Source organism: Crotalus tigris, unplaced genomic scaffold (genome assembly GCF_016545835.1).
Source record: "Crotalus tigris isolate CLP2741 ecotype Arizona unplaced genomic scaffold, ASM1654583v1 scf7180000018224.911827, whole genome shotgun sequence".
Classification (NCBI taxonomy): Eukaryota; Metazoa; Chordata; class Lepidosauria; order Squamata; family Viperidae; genus Crotalus; species Crotalus tigris.
In genome coordinates this window covers 7,436-24,693 of record NW_024096891.1, presented here as the reverse complement: position 1 = coordinate 24,693, position 17,258 = coordinate 7,436, and the positions used below count along the sequence as shown (strand labels likewise).

The window sequence follows — 17,258 nt, the reverse complement described above, 5'->3', positions numbered from 1 at the left end:
CAATGCCTACTCCAGCCAGGGAGTCACCCTGGGGGCACAATCATTACTCACCCGCATCACACAGTACTCCAGTCAGAGAGAATACCCGGGAGCATCCCAATAAACCATTCCCCGCAAGAGAGCTGGCACACACTCCTTCTAGTTGGCCCGAAACTACCCCTGTCCCTAGAAGGGGGCAAACACACAGGGAGGTGGTCGAGGAACCAAATCCCGACTACAACACCTCTGATTTCACTCAGGGGACAACTGAGTTTTGGGACAGCACTGAAACCCACACAAGCCTGAACACAGAACGGGATTCAGGGGACAGACAGCCTTCTGACAGGTCTTGGACGGACCTAGGAGGCTCCATAGAAACGCCCAACAATGGCAATCACGTAGAGGGGCCAGAGTGCCTACAGCTAGGTGGGACAACCAGGTCATACACTGGAAGAAGCCCTGGCCTGACGAGCCCGGTGGGCAAGCAAGCAGGCCAGGCATTGGAGCACAGTCCTTGGAGGTCACCAAGTCATAATGGAGGGAACAGGCACACGTCACCCCTCAGTCAGGGAGTACCTGGCAAGCACCCAGAGCTTAGGAGGTCACAGAGAGCAAGGAAATCTCCTAAGTACTTAGAAGATTACATAACACTATTGGCAAAACAGAGCCAGTAAAAATAGAGGCACAGAGGCCGATGGTAACGGGAGGGGAACACCGAGTATTGGAAGCAGAGCACTGCACTGAAAATGGGTTGTGTTTTATTATGGCATTGGTCGTAGCTTTAGCCCGGGGGGAAGGGGTGTTATGTCCTGGGCCTGTGCAAGCAGGCTCAGGGCATTGCAAACGGTCCTGGGCAAGTGCAGGCTGCCCGGGACCAGACAGGCTGTCGCCTGTACTTGTGCGCATGCGCGGGTGCTGGCGCGCCAAAAGTTGCAGATTGACCCGGGAAAGTCCTATAAAAGGAGGCCGAGAGTTTTGGGCGTTGCCGCCATATTCCAATGTAAGCTGAACTGAAGAATAAAGGTTTCCTGAGAACTACAACTGCTTCTTGTGTCTTGCCATTTCGCGACGGACTCAACAAACAGCTTCTAGTTTGTTCATTGAGTAACAAAAAACAATGAGTCCTGGGACAAAATTTTCAGATCAAAATGCGTTGAGTAGCAAATTCGACGAGTTTCAAAGCAGCTGAGTACCAAGGTACCACTGTGACTCATTTAATAACCATCTTACTTAACAACATAAATTCTGATTGTGGTCATAAGTCAAAGATTACCTGTGGATAAAATACTGGTAGTTTTCAACTTACGACCACAATTGAGCCCAAAATTTATGTTGTTAAGCAAGAAATTTGTTAAGTGAGTTTTGCCCCATTTTATAACTTTTCTTGCCACATTTGTTAAGCGAATCACTGAAGCTGTTAAATTAGTAACATGGTTGTTAAGTGAATCTGGCTTCACCGTTGTCTTTGCTTGTCAGAAGGTGGCACAAGGTGATCACGTGACCCCGGGACACTGCAAAGGTCATAAATATGAACCAGCTGTCAAGCATCCAAATGTAAATCACGTGACCATGGGAATACTGCAAAGGTCATAAGTGTGAAAAATTGTCATAAGTCACTTTTTTCAGTGCTGTTGTAACTTTGAATGGTCACTAAATAAACTGTAGTAAGTTGAGGACTGCCTGTATAAGAAGGAAACCCACATGAGTGAGGGGTGGGAGGAAAAGTCAGGGAATCTCATTTGTCATTTGACAGATTCAGATTTGGTGAATTTATTAAAAAATGGATTGTACGAGCAGCCTAAGATCTAGTTGACTTTCTATTTCTCTCTGCCCTAAATTGGTTGGAGAACTTGAGAAGTCCTGCTTGCCTTCACCACAGTATGTGTAAAAATTAATTACCCTGGCAAGCAGCTGCAGTGCATCTAACACAAGGGTGTCAACGCACTTCATCTTTCTGAATGGTAGATTCTAGGCTAGGCTGATGCTAGATGAGACCGTTGCCATAAACATGATTTGTGAAGCTCATTAGCAACTAGGCCTAATTGACTTCCCTTTGCTTTATAGCAATATTAAAAAATAAAGTTCTCACACAATGATAATTTTTCTTGATGTATTCAAGGATGGAACCTCCACTGCTGTAAGTCTGGATTTAAAAACAAGAACAAAGTATAAATGTAGGTCTATACATATTCTGTCCAGATATGAAGTGAGTGTGGACATATTATGGACTACTCACAATATTAAATAGTTCTACCTTTGTTTATGCTGTGGCTTTGTTTTCAACTGGCATTTCCTAGGACTGCTTTTGGTAAGAATGTAAAAGTAATCTGCTAAAACAGATTCTATCTTGGTACAAAGAGCAACATGGATAGAATCTACTAGCATCCATCTCTGTCCTGGTTATTACTGTTAACACATGGCGTTGTTACAGTAGCCAGGAGACCACAATGCTATTTCAGAGTAGTAGTTTGGCTTGCCAATGTACCAGCCCTGTTATAGGACATGTTTGCACACTTCCCAAGGTGCACCACAGGAGGGCGATATGGCTTCGTACCAGAGAGAAAGATGTGCGGCACTTTCTGCAGCATCACCCAAGGCCCCCTCCTTTCTGGGAGCTGCCTTACAAATGAGCAAATAGGAAGGATCAGAGCTGTCCGGAATCTGCCTGCCTGTAAAGAGCACCAGCTCATCTCCCCACTGAAGTGGTACCTATCTATCTACTTGCAAAGACCATTTTTTCAAACTGTTATCAGGGGTAGGCAACCTTGGTTCTTTTATGACTCATGGACCAACTCCCAGAATTCCCAAGCCAGCCATGCTGAGGGGAAAGGGAGAGTTTCCAAGCTAAGCCATGCTGGCTCAGGAATTCTGGGAGTTGAAGTCCATGAGTCATAAAAATGCCAAGGTTGCCTACCCCTGTGTTAAATGGATAGACACTATAGCAAGTAACAGGAGCTCCCCCTGCTATGCGGTGCTTGGGCTCAAACTGCCATTTCTGAGACCATTTCCAGCATCATTAAACCATCACACATCTTCTCTCCTGGTGAAAATCTGAAAAATAACAAGAACAGCAATTCTCTTAAGGTCTGTATGGCCCCAACCATTCTGTTCAATACCAAGGCTTTAAAAAAACTCAGACTTTTCTAAGTTCCCTGAAACAGGCTGATCATGAGCCTGCTGATATATTATAGTCTTCTTTAAAAAAAAGTTTTTGTATTCTCTAGGTAGGAATCTATTATTTTTGTTTTTATTTTATCATGATATTGTGTTTTTAACTCCCCTTGTATGTTACCCTGAGTTATGAGATGATTAGATGACCTTCCAAATCCAATAAAAAAACAAATAAAGAAAAACTCTTTGCTTAGGGACAATGGACCTGAAAAAAAGAGCATAAATTTCTGGATGTGGCATAAAAAAAGGAAAGGTACATTAAAAAAAGTTATTATTACTATTCCTCATTTTGCTTTCCTTGTTGGACTGAGAGCTCTGTTTGGTTGCATGGGAGTGCTGAGAGTCATACACAAAAAGTGATCAGCTAGGAAAAATCCTACTCAATGTTTTTCCATAGAACATAGAACATCACAGTTGGAAGGGACCTTGGAGGTCTTCTAGTCCAACCCCCTGCTGAAGCAGAAGACTTTATATCATTCCAAACAAGTGGCTGTCCAGACTCTTCTTCAAAGCCTCCAGGGATGGAGCACCCACAACTTAGATAGATAGATAACCTTTATTGTCATTTTTTACTGTGGGCACAATGGCACACATTAAAAATGAAATTTAGTGGCTTTCTCTAAAAAGTGTACAAATACATAACACACATTTAAACACACTATATATAACATATGTATAGACCTACACCCTTACATATAAGTAACATGTAAGTAACTTCTGGAGGCAACAACTTAATAGCCAGCCATCAACACCCCAATGAACATCTAAAAAGTCATGTACACAACCAGGCACCATATAAATATCACACACAGAATAGCACAAAGCACACCCTGTGCTAGAGAGAAGTTCCCTGAAGATGGGTTCCAGCACAAGAAGTCCGAAAGTTCAGAAGACTAAACTTCTGGTGCTGGTGACCTAGATTGGATCATGCAACATTATCCTGGGAAATGTATATTCACCTTCATTCTGGAGGCAAGCCGTTCCACTGGTTAATTGTCATACTATTAGGAAGTTTCTCCTTAATTCCAGGTTGCTTCTCTCCTTGTTTAGTTTCCCTCCAGTGTTTCTTGTCTTCTGGTACTTTGGAAAATAGATTGACTCCTTTTTGTGGCAGCCCCTCAAATACTGGAACGTTGCTATCATGTCACCCCTAGTCCTTCTTATCACTAGACTAGACAAAGCCAATTCCTGCAACTGTTCTTCATATGCTTTAGCCTGCAGCCCCCTAAAGTGTATGAAGAACAGTGGCAGGAATTGGGTTTGTCTGCTCCAGATAATTTGAAATTGTTTTCAGTGGTTGATCGTGAACTTCTAGGCAGCCTTAAAAAAAAGAGCTACGTTTTATGGAATTTTTGCATGGTTCCCTGTGGTTCATCTCTGATTAACTCGAAATCAACCAGGCCTTGTTGAAAAACGGTATATTTCAATACAGAATTTCTGAGGTCCTGATCATTTTATTTAAGAATTAAATTAAAACAATGGAAACCCTTCCAGGCTGATTCAAATGTATATCTCTGTTGCTAATCTCTCCGAGTGTTCATTTTTATATTTTATCCTTTGAAATGGACACCCTTCTGCGATGCTTCATTTGAGGTTCAGCACAATTGTCCTTGCTTCAGTAACTTTCATATTAAATTACAACTCTTAGCATTTGTTCCTCACCCTAAGGGGAACCGATAAAAATCACCTAACATAATGAAGTTCCCCTCAATAGCAGAGAGACTTCATTTATGGGAATACATGTAATATAGCTAAAATGCACACTGAACTGGCTGCTTCTAGAATGGGGTGTCCCAAAGCCCAAACTGCTATTCCTAATCCATTTAATGAACTCATGCTGCAGCAGCAACAGAATTTGTGCTTTTATTTTAAAAAGGCTTGTAGGCATTCATAAAAGCCATGGGAAGTGTGCAGAGGCAATGTTAACTGAAGTCCATTTTTACACCTGCATCCACATCCATATCGTATAAACACCTTCCCTTCCTAATCTCTATTTTTATCTAATCAGTAAAACAGGGCAGGAACCTGTTTCTCTGCCCGGGGCTGCACTTTTCTTTTCCTTTTCTTAAAATGCAGCCTCCAAGGGTTGCAGAAAATATGGTGGTGATCTATTGATGTCATCCGAAGAAGGTAATTGTAGCTTTTTGCAAAGATTTGTGTGCAACTTTTTAAAACTAAAAAAAAAAAAGTTCATATTATTAAAAGGTCCACACATATATTTAAGAGCTCCTTCTCCTCCTGTCTATGGAGTTTCTCAGTCATCCAGGTCACAGTTGTCTCAAAGGTGCTTTTTCAAAAAGGCAATTGGATTATTTTTTCCTTAAGGAAGAAGAACAAAATGTTTCATTTGTCATCTAAGAAATAATGGTGATAGCGGGAGGGGAGGGGAAGCAGATGGAAGGATAGGTACTAACAGTTGAGACTAGATAATGGAGGGGATGGAAGGATAGGTTCTGATAAGATGTGGGAGGATGATGGAAGGATTGCATTTCTTTGCAGTCATCTGGTTGTTAGTACTCTCTCTGAGAGCCACTTGAGGGCTATTTGTGCCCTCAGGGTCACCTGAATTGGGGTGCAATTGATTGTGGGATCTTCTTTCTTGGAACAGCTGGAAGGGCTGTGTTGTAGACTGGAGATACCTGGTGTCATATCCATCCCCCTTTTTTGAGGGAGGGTTGTTCAGCTCTAACATAGATTTTATCCTTCTTTCAAACCAATGATCCTGTCTATCCAAAAACGTGAACCAACACAACATACAGGTACAACAAAACATACATACACCCTTTAAACCCAAGAATACACTAAGGCAGAAGCTTGTCCGCCCCAAGGATAAAACACTCAGACACAAACTGAGCCGTATGATATATGCCATACATTGCAGTGAGACGTGCAGATGTCTGCATTGGTGAAACGAAACAAACACTTCCCAAGTACATGGCACAAACATAGGAGATCAGGACAAGATTCAGCAAGGTTCATCTGCATTTGAAAAAGGTCACTCTTTTGAAGACAGCAAAGTTCACATTTTGGATCGAGGTGATCACTGGGTTGAAAAAAGACCATCCAGTCTCAACTGTTAGTACCTATCCTTCCATTCCCCTACCCCACCCGCCATCACAACTGATGACGTTTATTGGATGAGAAAGAAAACATTTTGTTCTTTGTCCTCAAGGAAAACACAAACTAGTTGCCTTTTGAAAAATCACCTTTGAGCTCTTCCTCCTCCTTCTCCTTTCCCCCCTCCTCTTTCCCCTCTCCTTCTCCTCCTCTTCCTCCCCCTCCTCCTCTTTCCCCTTTCTCTTTCCCTCCTCCTCCTCCTCCTCCTCCTCCTCCTCCTCCTCCTCCTCCTCCTCCTCCTCCTCCTCCTCCTCCTCCCATTCTTCTTTGACATTGCAGATGCACCATCAAACTGTGGCAAAATCACAGGGATTCTGAAGAGGCTATAGAATGAGGTAGAAGTGTACCATGCTTGTAAGTGTCGACAATCTTCCTGGCATTCAGGCACAAAGGATTACTTTGATAGCATGGCAGTTCTATTTCTTATCCAAAATATCTGATTTATGAGAATTACCTGGGTTGTTGTAGTCCTATTTTGTTGCAATTAATCTTGAAGCAGGTGAAGTAAACCTCTTAATTATGATAACTCCTTTTTTAGAGAGTAGATTTTGCAGAACAGGAGATAAACAGAGAGGGGGTGTTCAAAAATCGGAAGATCACATCTGATATGAAATAAAAAGATTTTCCTTAGCTCACTTACAGTGCACAAGGGAAAATGAACTAGGAAAAAAAAAAAAAAACATTGGCTTTTCTATTTTGTTTTTTATCTGCAGAGAACAAAACTTTTATGCACTTTATGCACTTTTCCCCTATATACATTTTCTCCAGCATCCACTTTAGCCAGATAAAAATCAATTTTTGTGGCATTCTCATTCAATTGGATGGAAAATAATGGTGTTGATGTTCTTCCTCAAAAGAAGAAAAAAGAGAATGGAGGTGAAATGCTCATGGATGGAGGGGCAGATTCTTGTGAGAGATTTAAAGGCTGCCTGCGCCTGTGTTTCATCAATCAACTCTCCAGTTGTTTGCATTATATAGTCATCTTGCCAGTCATCTGTAACCTCCCTGGCTTCTCACATTTCCATTTAATCCCAATAGGAGACATCAGGAGGAAATGTTTACCTAGAGACTTTTTGAGATCGAATGCCAGGCCAAATAGCTTTTGTTTGAGAAACTTAAAAAATTCAGAATAATACTTTAGATTTATACCAAGTCTTGCTTAAGACCTCTACTCTCTTCAGTTTGACACAAAATTAAGTGTTTTGAGGCCATCAGCTCCTCTCTCTCTCTCTCTCTCTCTCATCTCTCTTTCTCTCATCTCTTTCTCTCTCTCATCTCTTTTTCTCTCTCATCTCTTTCTCATCTCTCTCTCATCTCTCTTTTTCTCTCTCATCTCTTTCTCTTATCTCTCTCATCTCTCTCATTCTCTCTCTCTCATCTCTTTCTCTCATCTCATCTCTCTCAATCTCTCATCTCTCTCTCATCTCTCTCTCTCTCTCTCTCTCTCTCTCTCTCTCTCTCTCCCTCCCTGACTATCTATCTATCTATCTATCTATCTATCTATCTATCTATCTATCTATCTATCTATCTATCTATCTATCTATCTATCTCTAAGCAATGTTGAATTTACCTTATCTTTTATTATCTATGTATTGTGGAATAAATTAGGAAACAATAGAAATATTCCTATAGGAGCTGTACTCCCTCAGGTTTCTATATTATGAAAAGAACAATAAAAAGGTAAAGGTTTCCGTGGCACTCGTGTCTAACCCTAGGGCAGGGTGCTCAGTTTCTTGGCCGAGGGAACCAGTGTTGCCTGAAGACATTTTCTGTGATTGTGTGGCCAGCATGGCTATATGCCAAAGGCATACGGAACTCTGTTATCTTCTCACCGAAGCGGTGCCTGTTAATGTACTTGCATTTGCATGCTTTCAGACTGCTAGGTGGGCAGGAGCTGGGGCAAGTAACAGGAACTCACCCCATTGCACAGTGCTTAGGTCTCGAACCTGGGCTGTCAGGTCTCATCTGAATAAGCTCAGTGTGTTTAACTGCTGAACCACCCCCAAACCTTAGAGCAGTGATGGCGAACCTTTTAGAGACTGAGTGCCCAAACTGCAACCCAAAACCCACTTATGCATTGTTGAGTGCCGGTTGGGTGTGACCCATTGGGTGGGCATAGCCCATTGGGTGGGCGTGGCTGTGGTGGTAACGGCAGACTGGACGGGACTAAAAAGTTCAATCAATCAATTCAAACTTTGCAAGATCTTTCCCCCACCCCCACAAAAAGTTGAAATTGATTGATTGATTGGACCTTTTTTTTTTTTTGCACATGGAGGCAGAGGCCTAAAGCGAAAAGGTTTTATAAAACCCAGCTGAAGGTCTAGGACTGGGACGACGGCGCGCGTGCCCACAGAGAGGGCTCTGAGTGCCGCCTCTGGCACCCGTGCCATAGGTTCGCCACCACTGCCTTAGAGAAATACTTCCCCTCTGCCCATCAGAGATGTGATAAATTGTCAGAACTGCTACTCCATGCCTGTGCTTCGCAATCATTCAGTGCCAGACTACCATTGGCTCTGGGGGGAGGATGAAAAGGAGGGTAGATGCTTGGGGGAAGTTGAAACTGATGCAAAGAGTCTCTCACAGATGACTCCTCAAGGCTGTTTCTCTGGGAGAAGAATGCAGCTACAGGAGTGGCTGTTTCAAAGACATCTCTTTTAAAACTGATTAGAGGAGTGGGGTGGGGTGGGATGGGGGGAAACCAGCAATGGGAGGTGTCTAGGACAGGGGTTCTCAACCTTGGCAACTTTAAGACTTGTGGACTTCAACTCCCAGAATTCTAACCAAAACATATCTTAATTGCATTTGCACTTAATATCCATATGTTCAATCGGTATCCTGTTTTTGCTTTTTTTTTCATTTTAATTTCCCATCAGTGTTCAAAATGAGGAAGTGATAAGCTACCTGGGAAAGCCAAGGGAAATCATCAAAACAATTAAAAAATGAAAGTTAGAATATTTCGGACATGTGATGCGACACCCAGAAAAATACAGCATACTCCATTTAATCCTCCATGGAAAGATTGAAGGCAAACGAGGTCCAGGCAGAAGAAGAACATCATGTCCATCAGTTGGATTAAAGTTGTGGCTTATTGTGGAAGAGCAGGCTGCTCAAACAATTGCCAGCACCAATTGCCAGTTTGGTGCAGTGGTTAAGGTGCTGGCATAGAAACCAGGAGACTGTGAATTCTAGTCCCACCTTAGACATGAAAGCCAGCAGGGTGACTTTGGGCCAGCCACCCCCTTTCAGTCCAACCCACCTCACAATGGTAAAAAGAAGAAGAAGCAGTATTACGTATGTTCACCATTTGAGTTACTTATAAAAAGTAATAAAGGTGGGATAAAAATCTAATAAATATAGTCGTGGAAGGAAACATCTGAATCAGGTTTATGTCAAGGGAGAGTTGATTGTCAGTGTTTGAATGCTTTTTTCTCTCTCTTATTTTTGGCTCTTGATGGCTCCTACTTGGAATGTTCTCAGGAAAGATAGCAAGAATGTAGCTCTGCTCATCCCATCCCACTCTTACCTGCTCTTTGTCAGTTATCCTTGTTAGAAACCATATGTTACTATGATCTACTTGTTCAGTCTGAGTTTAATTGAAGATGTACCAAATAAATCGTAGAGGAATTAAAACACTACAGAAACTTCTTTCTGTCTACAGAAAGGGATTGGAAACTGCAAAAGGGGGGGGGGGTTGTCCTGTAAGAAAGTCCGCACGCTTTTTGGTTCAGTGGCCCGGTGGTGGCTGTGGCTTTAGTGGTTTCAGTGGTGGTGGGGAATGGTTTCATGTGCACAACCTAAATCCCACACATGTGCAAATGAAGCTTCATGTACTCACCTGCCACTTGGATGGCCCAGTCCCCAATGGGCCATGGACCGGTACTGGAATTGGGGACCCTTGCTATAACAGGGACAGGGGGTTGTCCAGAGGAATGCTGTCCTAGCATACACTTATTTTAAGTTGTCAGAGCAGGCAGACAGAATGGCTAGTATAAAAACCACAAGCAGTATCTTTCAAATCACTGTCGGATTAAGACCTCCTTTTATAAACTGCGAGGCACTCTCTATTTCTCAGGTGGGAGACAGTCATAAAGGTAGTTGTGGCAAACCAAATTAACCAAGGTCTATAGGGGCAAAAAAAATCATTTAGTGACGTTTACAAACTAGACAATATCGTAGTTGGCAGGTGGTGGCTGGCAGGGAAGGCTATTTAATGTATTTATTTACCTCCATTGCTCCTAAGAATGAGAGAGAGAGAGAGAGAGAGGGGGGGGGGGGAGGGAGGATCTTTGCAATGATGTTTCTTTCTTAAAGGGGTCATTTGCAAACTTGTGTCATTTGCAAACTTTATCAAAGCAATTGCTCGTGAGTCATTGGCAATAGGAGAAACCCAGCAGCATCCTATGAGCACCGTTTGAGCAGTTTGTCTCTGTTTATGACTGACAAGAATTTCTGTCTTCCTAAAGAGCTGGCAAAATGGAAAAAGCAATCACAGTCTATTGTTTTGCTTTTGATTACTTGGCTAACATGTTCCCCTGGCTGCAGGAGACGTTCTGTCTTTTCCTCTTAAGGAAGAAGTAAAAGTGGTGGCAAGGAAGTGGATGCGGGTGATGTTGGGGAAAGGAAGGAGAAGAGGAGAGAGATCATGTTCTTTTTCTCCTCTATATTAGAGTAGAAGACCACCGAAGTCCCTTCCAACCTTATGACTCTGTGATCGTGTCTTTTAATGCAGGGGTCCCCAACTTGCAGGCTGCAACCCAGTACTGGGTCTTGACTTGTTCAGAACCAGGCCGCAGAAGTGGCAGGTGAGCACGTACACAGGTGCAGCTCCACGTGCACAAGCAGTCGGTGAGTGCACACACACAACTCCATTTGTGCAAGCAGCATGTGCATGTGCCCACCACTCGTGCAAATGCAGCTGCACATGCACACGCATGCACACCACTCACATGTAACCATTCCCTCTCCCTCCCCTCCCCCCACTGGTCTGCAAACCAGAAAAGTTGGAAAACACCATTTTAATGTCTTAATTCAGAGCTTCCCATTTTTTCCCCCTTCATTACCCAAAAAACCACTTATCAGAAAGTCTTAATACAGTTCAAGGGCCATTGTAAGTCTCTTCCTTCAGCACTGCATTGTTGGGAGAAATTCCTTGGATCCTTTTTCTTCCGAGCCCAGAAAAGAGTGCAAGCAGTCAAAACGCAAGCACAAGTATTTGGGACAGTAATTGAATCACACATCAGCAAGATTTTTATAGGGATTTGAGTCCTTTGTGAAGGAAATGTGAGTGTGATGTATGATTTTATGACTGGAGGAACGTAGAGGAAATATTTTGCTTGTTATCTCTTTTATCGGACAAGATCTTCCTCATTAAGCGTATGGTTTTTGTCATTGCCTTTTATGGGTGTGAGAGGCATAGGCATAGGTGTTAAATTCCCATGCCTTTTAAATGTGGATTGGTTACTGTACCGCACAAGGTCAAACAAATGAATAAGCAGTCATAATTAGGGGACTATATTATAAAAACAATACTATTAAATGATCTTTATGTCACTTCAACAAATTATCATCGACAATTTCATCGATTTTTGCCTTAATAGGAATAGTTAGAGAGGTTTTCAAATATGTTTTAGTACATGTGGCAATCTTTAAGTCAAATTAAATATCCCTGTTCTGATGGGTAATGGGCTCTTATGTCATTACACACAGAAAACCACTTTTACTCTATTCTGAGTAATTTAGCCAGATTGGGAACGCACTCCCTTAGCTGAAAGACACAGAAGGGCCCTTGGTGCTGTCTGAACCTGGTTGTTTTCTTGCAGATGTTGCATTACCCAAAATAGATAACATCATCAGTGCTTCTGCTGGAGAGCACCAAGGACCCCTCATTTCAATGCTGAGCTACAAATATTCTCCTTTCCTGAAAGACACTGTCACTTGGTTATCTTACTCATAAATGGATCTGCAGCCCTTCTTTTTTTACTTCTGGGTTGCTCAAAACTCCAACTTCAACCTGTAATTGAATTTATGTCAGTCCTGCCTCAACGTGAACCTTTAAGCAAGACAATCCTTGATTCCATTTGTTTAGAAAGGCATAGTTTACTAAAGGTCAAGTGATCTGCAGTAAAGCAAAGCCAGCAAATATATAACTTGGTATAACTTTTGCCTCCTAGACCAGGGGTTGTCAACCTTGGCAACTTGAAGACTTGTGGACTTCAATTCAATATCAATATTATTGATATTATGAGAAAAATGTAACAAAGATGTTGATATTCAATTGTATATTTATTAATAACAATAAGAATTGTTTTTGCCTAGTGTGGGAAATTAGGTACTACAGGAAGAAGAGAGGAAACATTTGATGGTGTAATATTGGATCTAGATTGAAAAAGTTAATATATACCACTTCATTACTAATGGACCCAGACAACACATTGTCTATTAATTATTTGATTGTAAAAATAGAAAATTAATAAAATATTTATAATAATAATAAAAGAATTACTTTCCAGCATTGTTGGAACTCTGAATGTGTCAAGCATGAAAGACCAGGACCATACGTGAAATTCCAATTAAACTGATTTATTACTACTCTTGCCTATGCACAACTACAGATAGTCCACAATTTACAAGCACAATTGAGCCCAACATTTCTGTTGCTAAGCAAGACTGTTGTTAAGCGAATTTTGCTCGATTTTACAACCTTTCTTGTCATAGTTGTTAACTGAATCATGTTAAATTAGTAACACAGTTCTTAAATGAATCTGGCTTTCCCATTGACTTTGCTTGTCGGGAGGTCACGAAGGGGGATCACCAGGACTCTGCAACGGTCCTAAGTATGACCATGGGGATGCTGAAATGGTCTTAAGTGTCAAAAATGATTATGTCACTTTTTCACTTTTTTTAAAAAAAACTTCAAATAGTCACTAAATGAATGGTTGCAACTCAAGGACCACCTTTAATGGTTAGCAGTATTTTGATATTAGATAAGAGTCAACAGCATTCCTGAGTGGTTAGACTTAGTCCATTTGTGGCTATGTAGTGATGCTAGATTTGATTCCTCTTTTGACTCTGCTCTAGGCTCTGTCACTCCTTCTACAGAATGGTTGCTAAACAAGACACCATTAAGCAAGGTCTACTGTAAAGCTTTATTTTGACTCCCCATCCACACTCTTAATTTATCTTTTCTGAATTTGACTATCTATAGGTATCCATTATCTATTTGTCTGTCTGTCTCTCTCTCTTCTATCTATCTATCTATCTATCTATCTATCTATCTATCTATCTATCTATCTATCTATCTATCTATCTATCTCTGTCTCTCTCTCTCTCTCTCTCTCTCTCTCTCTCTCTATCTATCTATCTATCTATCTATCTTCATCATCATTATCCATCATCATTATCTATCTATCTATCTATCTATCTATCTATCTATCTATCTATCTATCTATCTTCATCATCATCATTATCCATCATCATCATTATCCATCATCATCATCATTATTATCTACTTACCTACCTACCTACCTTCCTACCTGCCTGCCTGTCTACCTCTCTCTCTCTCTCTCTCTCTCTCTCTCTCTCTCTCTCTCTCTCTCTCTCTCTCTCTCTCTCTCTCTCATCTATCTACCTATCTAGATGTCGTCTCTGATGGTAAGTTGCAATATCCTTTCCTTTCATTGCTTTTTTGGATGTTTATTGACCCATAAAAATGGTAAACCATTTTGGATTTTTATTGAAAATTATCTTGTAAATATTCTTCTTCTTCTTCTTGTTGTTTTTTTTTAAAAAAGCATTTAGCTATTGACCATTTAGCAAGACAGCCATAAGTAATTCATTATGATGCACCCAGATGAAAGGGGCTACATTATTAGGACCAGAAGTGCTTATTACCACCAGCAGTCACCCAAATGGAAATTGAAGGCAAGATTGAAATAATGGAAACACTTTCCTTGCAGGGTCAATAAATAATCAAAAGCAAGTAATGGCTTTCATTGGAGGTCATGAAAGGTCCAGAGGGAAAGGAAAGGAAACATGGCTTTTGTTTTTTCTTGATAGGGTCAGTACAAAACCACATTGCTTCCCAGGCAATATGTTGATGCCAGAGTTACACTCAACTAGTTTTTGAAATCATTATCCCCTGTTCATTATTAGGATTTTTCATTCATGATCATATCGTATCCTCTAATTTATTTCCCCAAATGTGTATTCACTGCCACTGTACTGTCAAAACCAGGTCACTTTTGATGCGCTCTTGTGCATTAGCAAAGTTGGACATTCAGTTCTCTGCAGCCTTTTTCATTTCATTCTATAAATGCTTTGGATTTTACAGTGTTGGTAATTCATAGCCTTGTCATCCTCACTTTCAAACTCACTCCATTCGCTTTGTTTCCAGGAAATGAAGTATCCAGCAAGTGGCATTTTCAATAACAATGAGTGTTATTTCTAATAAGTATTTCCAGTGTTTTTATGTGTCATTCCTAGACATATAAGAAATATGATTTCATTTATGGCCAAGACAACTTGGTCCCCAATTGTGCAGTCCGCACCCACTGTGCTTCTATTTTCTGGTCTCTCCTTCCCCTGACCATCTGTTTGGTGTTCTTTTTTCCATTTTCTCTTTCTCTTTTCCAAGATCCAGTGACTTAACAGTCTTCCTTTTCCTTTAACAGTTTTATAATGCATATCTCCCTCCTCTTACTTACCTATCTACCTATTTAAATTTATAGGCCACCCAAGTCCCAATCACTCTGGACAGCTTGCATGATAAAGCAAAAGGTAATTAAAATGAAAAGAAGATATAGGTGGTCCTTGACTTACAACAGTTCGTTTGAAGTTACAACAGCAGTGAAAAAAGTGTCTTATGACTGTTTTTCACCTTTATGACCATTGCAGCATCCTCACAGTCATGTGATCAAAATTTGGACACTTGGCAACTGGCTCATACATATGACAGTTGCAGTGACCTGGGGTCATGTGATCATCCTTTGTGACTTTTTGACAAGCAAAACCAATGGGGAAGGCAGATTCACTTAATAACCGTGTTGCTGACTTAACAACTGCAGTGATTCACTTAGCAGCTTAGGTCATGAAATGAGGCAAAACTCACTCAACTGTCTTGCTTAGCAACAGAGGTTTTGGGCTCAGTTGTGATCATAAGTCCAAAACTACCTGTAATGAAAATTCTGAAGATCTGGAAGGCACAAACCTAACCCTCCAAAAAATTTCCCAAATCAAAAGCCCACAGGAGCTCAACAGCCAGCCTGCACCCCAGATCTGGAAACAGAGCTATGTTTTCAGATATCTTTGGGACAATGGCAGGGTTGAACCCATATGACTCTCTGAGGAGATTCCATTTCAGAGAATGTGGGCTTCCTAGCTTCAGATGAGACTGCCCACTCTTAATGGGTAGATTAGCACTGTTGGAGATAGATAGCCCCTCAAATAACCTAACCATAAACCAAGTTATTTGTATGACCTGACACTTTGCTTCTCCTTTCTCAAAGTAAATTATGATTAGGAAGAATTAGATTCAGGTCCTTCATAAGCCATGAAGGCCATTAGGTGGCTTCAGGAAGGTCATACCCAGCCCAGCCCAGCCCAGCCCAGTCCAGCCTATTTTGTAGGTTTTTTGTGGGAAACACTGGAGGAGGGGACACAATGCAGACCTCTTTGACCTCTTGAAGCAAAGGCCAGATATTAATAGCTACAGTACATAAATAAGCTACAAATCAATGTTCCAAGCTTATTATTCTATATTTTGTACCCACTCTCAGGTAGTATAAGATCTGTCCCTAATCCATCAGGTCTTCTTCCCTTTCCCCTTTCTTTCCCATGCAGATAGAGACTGGTTTTCACTTCCCAGATTTGTTGGAAGATTGCACCAAAAGGCAAGACAAGAAAAAATGGATGGAAACTAATCAAGTAGATAAGCAACTTAGAACTAAGGAGAAACTTCCTGACTGTGAGAACAATCAACCAGTGGAATGGCTTGCCTTCAGAAGTTGTGGTGCCCCATCACTGGAGGCTTTTAAGAAGAGACTGTCTAAAGTGGTATAGGGTCTCCTGCTTGAGCAGGGATTTGGACTAGAAGACCTCCAAGGCCAATTCTGTTATTCTATGTTCATGTTCAGGAGAATCGCAGAGATCTCCTGAACATGAAGAGATGACAACCTTGCCTAGGAATGGAGGTATCTGGACATCCCATCTGGGTTCAAGAACACAAGGAATAGCAGGTGTAGTAGCAACAAATCAGGGATTATTCTATTGCTTGTCAGCTTCCCAGCTCCATTCTTAGCTGATCATTCCCAACCTCACCCTGCCTTGGGTTGCTCTTCTCCTGTGCCACCCCCCACTGAGATTAGCAGAAATGACCACTCGTCACTAAGCAGCTCATGATGGATTTCACAGGAAGTTCCAGCTTTCTGCAAGGCTCATTAAATTGAACTGGTGCACAGAGGCCATACAGAGGTCATTGCAGACTTGCAGAAATCCTCAAATGACTATTTCCCTGAATTGTTTTGAACCGTTTGGGCTAATGGGCTATATTTTGGACTAACATTTTAATTGTACATATTTTTGAAATTTGCATCCATAGGCATGCAGAATTATATCCAAGCGGTTTTTATCTCCTTTCCTGAAATCACCTGAGAATCTTCACCCAGAGTTATGAGGATATCACCTGACAAGGACTCAGAGTTGAACTTCTCACTCCTCTATGGAGTCTCTAGTTTCTAGAAAAAAACACATAAAATACTGCTAACAAGTTTAGAACGAATCTGCCCATTGCCTTGGAGAATAAGAACAACTTTGCCTCAGGGCTTCCCTCGGAGGCATACCACATTCAGAGATTGAAAACAGCCTTCTTGCTAATCACTTGCCATTCCTCAGCACAGTGAAAGTACACAAAACAAGACTTCCAGAGTTGACACAAAGATACAGAGAGAGGAAAAGGCATTCCTGGTAGTCCTTGACTTATAACAGTTCATTAAGTG

General features: G+C 41.4%; 1 long non-coding RNA gene across 1 annotated transcript in view; it reads left to right on the top strand.

The window, feature by feature from the left end:
* Positions 1-16,171, top strand: part of LOC120310555 — a 54,358-nt gene extending 38,187 nt beyond the window's left edge. The window contains exon 3 of the long non-coding RNA XR_005557394.1: positions 16,105-16,171. This is a non-coding gene — a long non-coding RNA (uncharacterized LOC120310555). The remainder of the gene's footprint in view (positions 1-16,104) is intronic.
* The last annotated feature ends 1,087 nt before the right edge of the window (positions 16,172-17,258 follow it).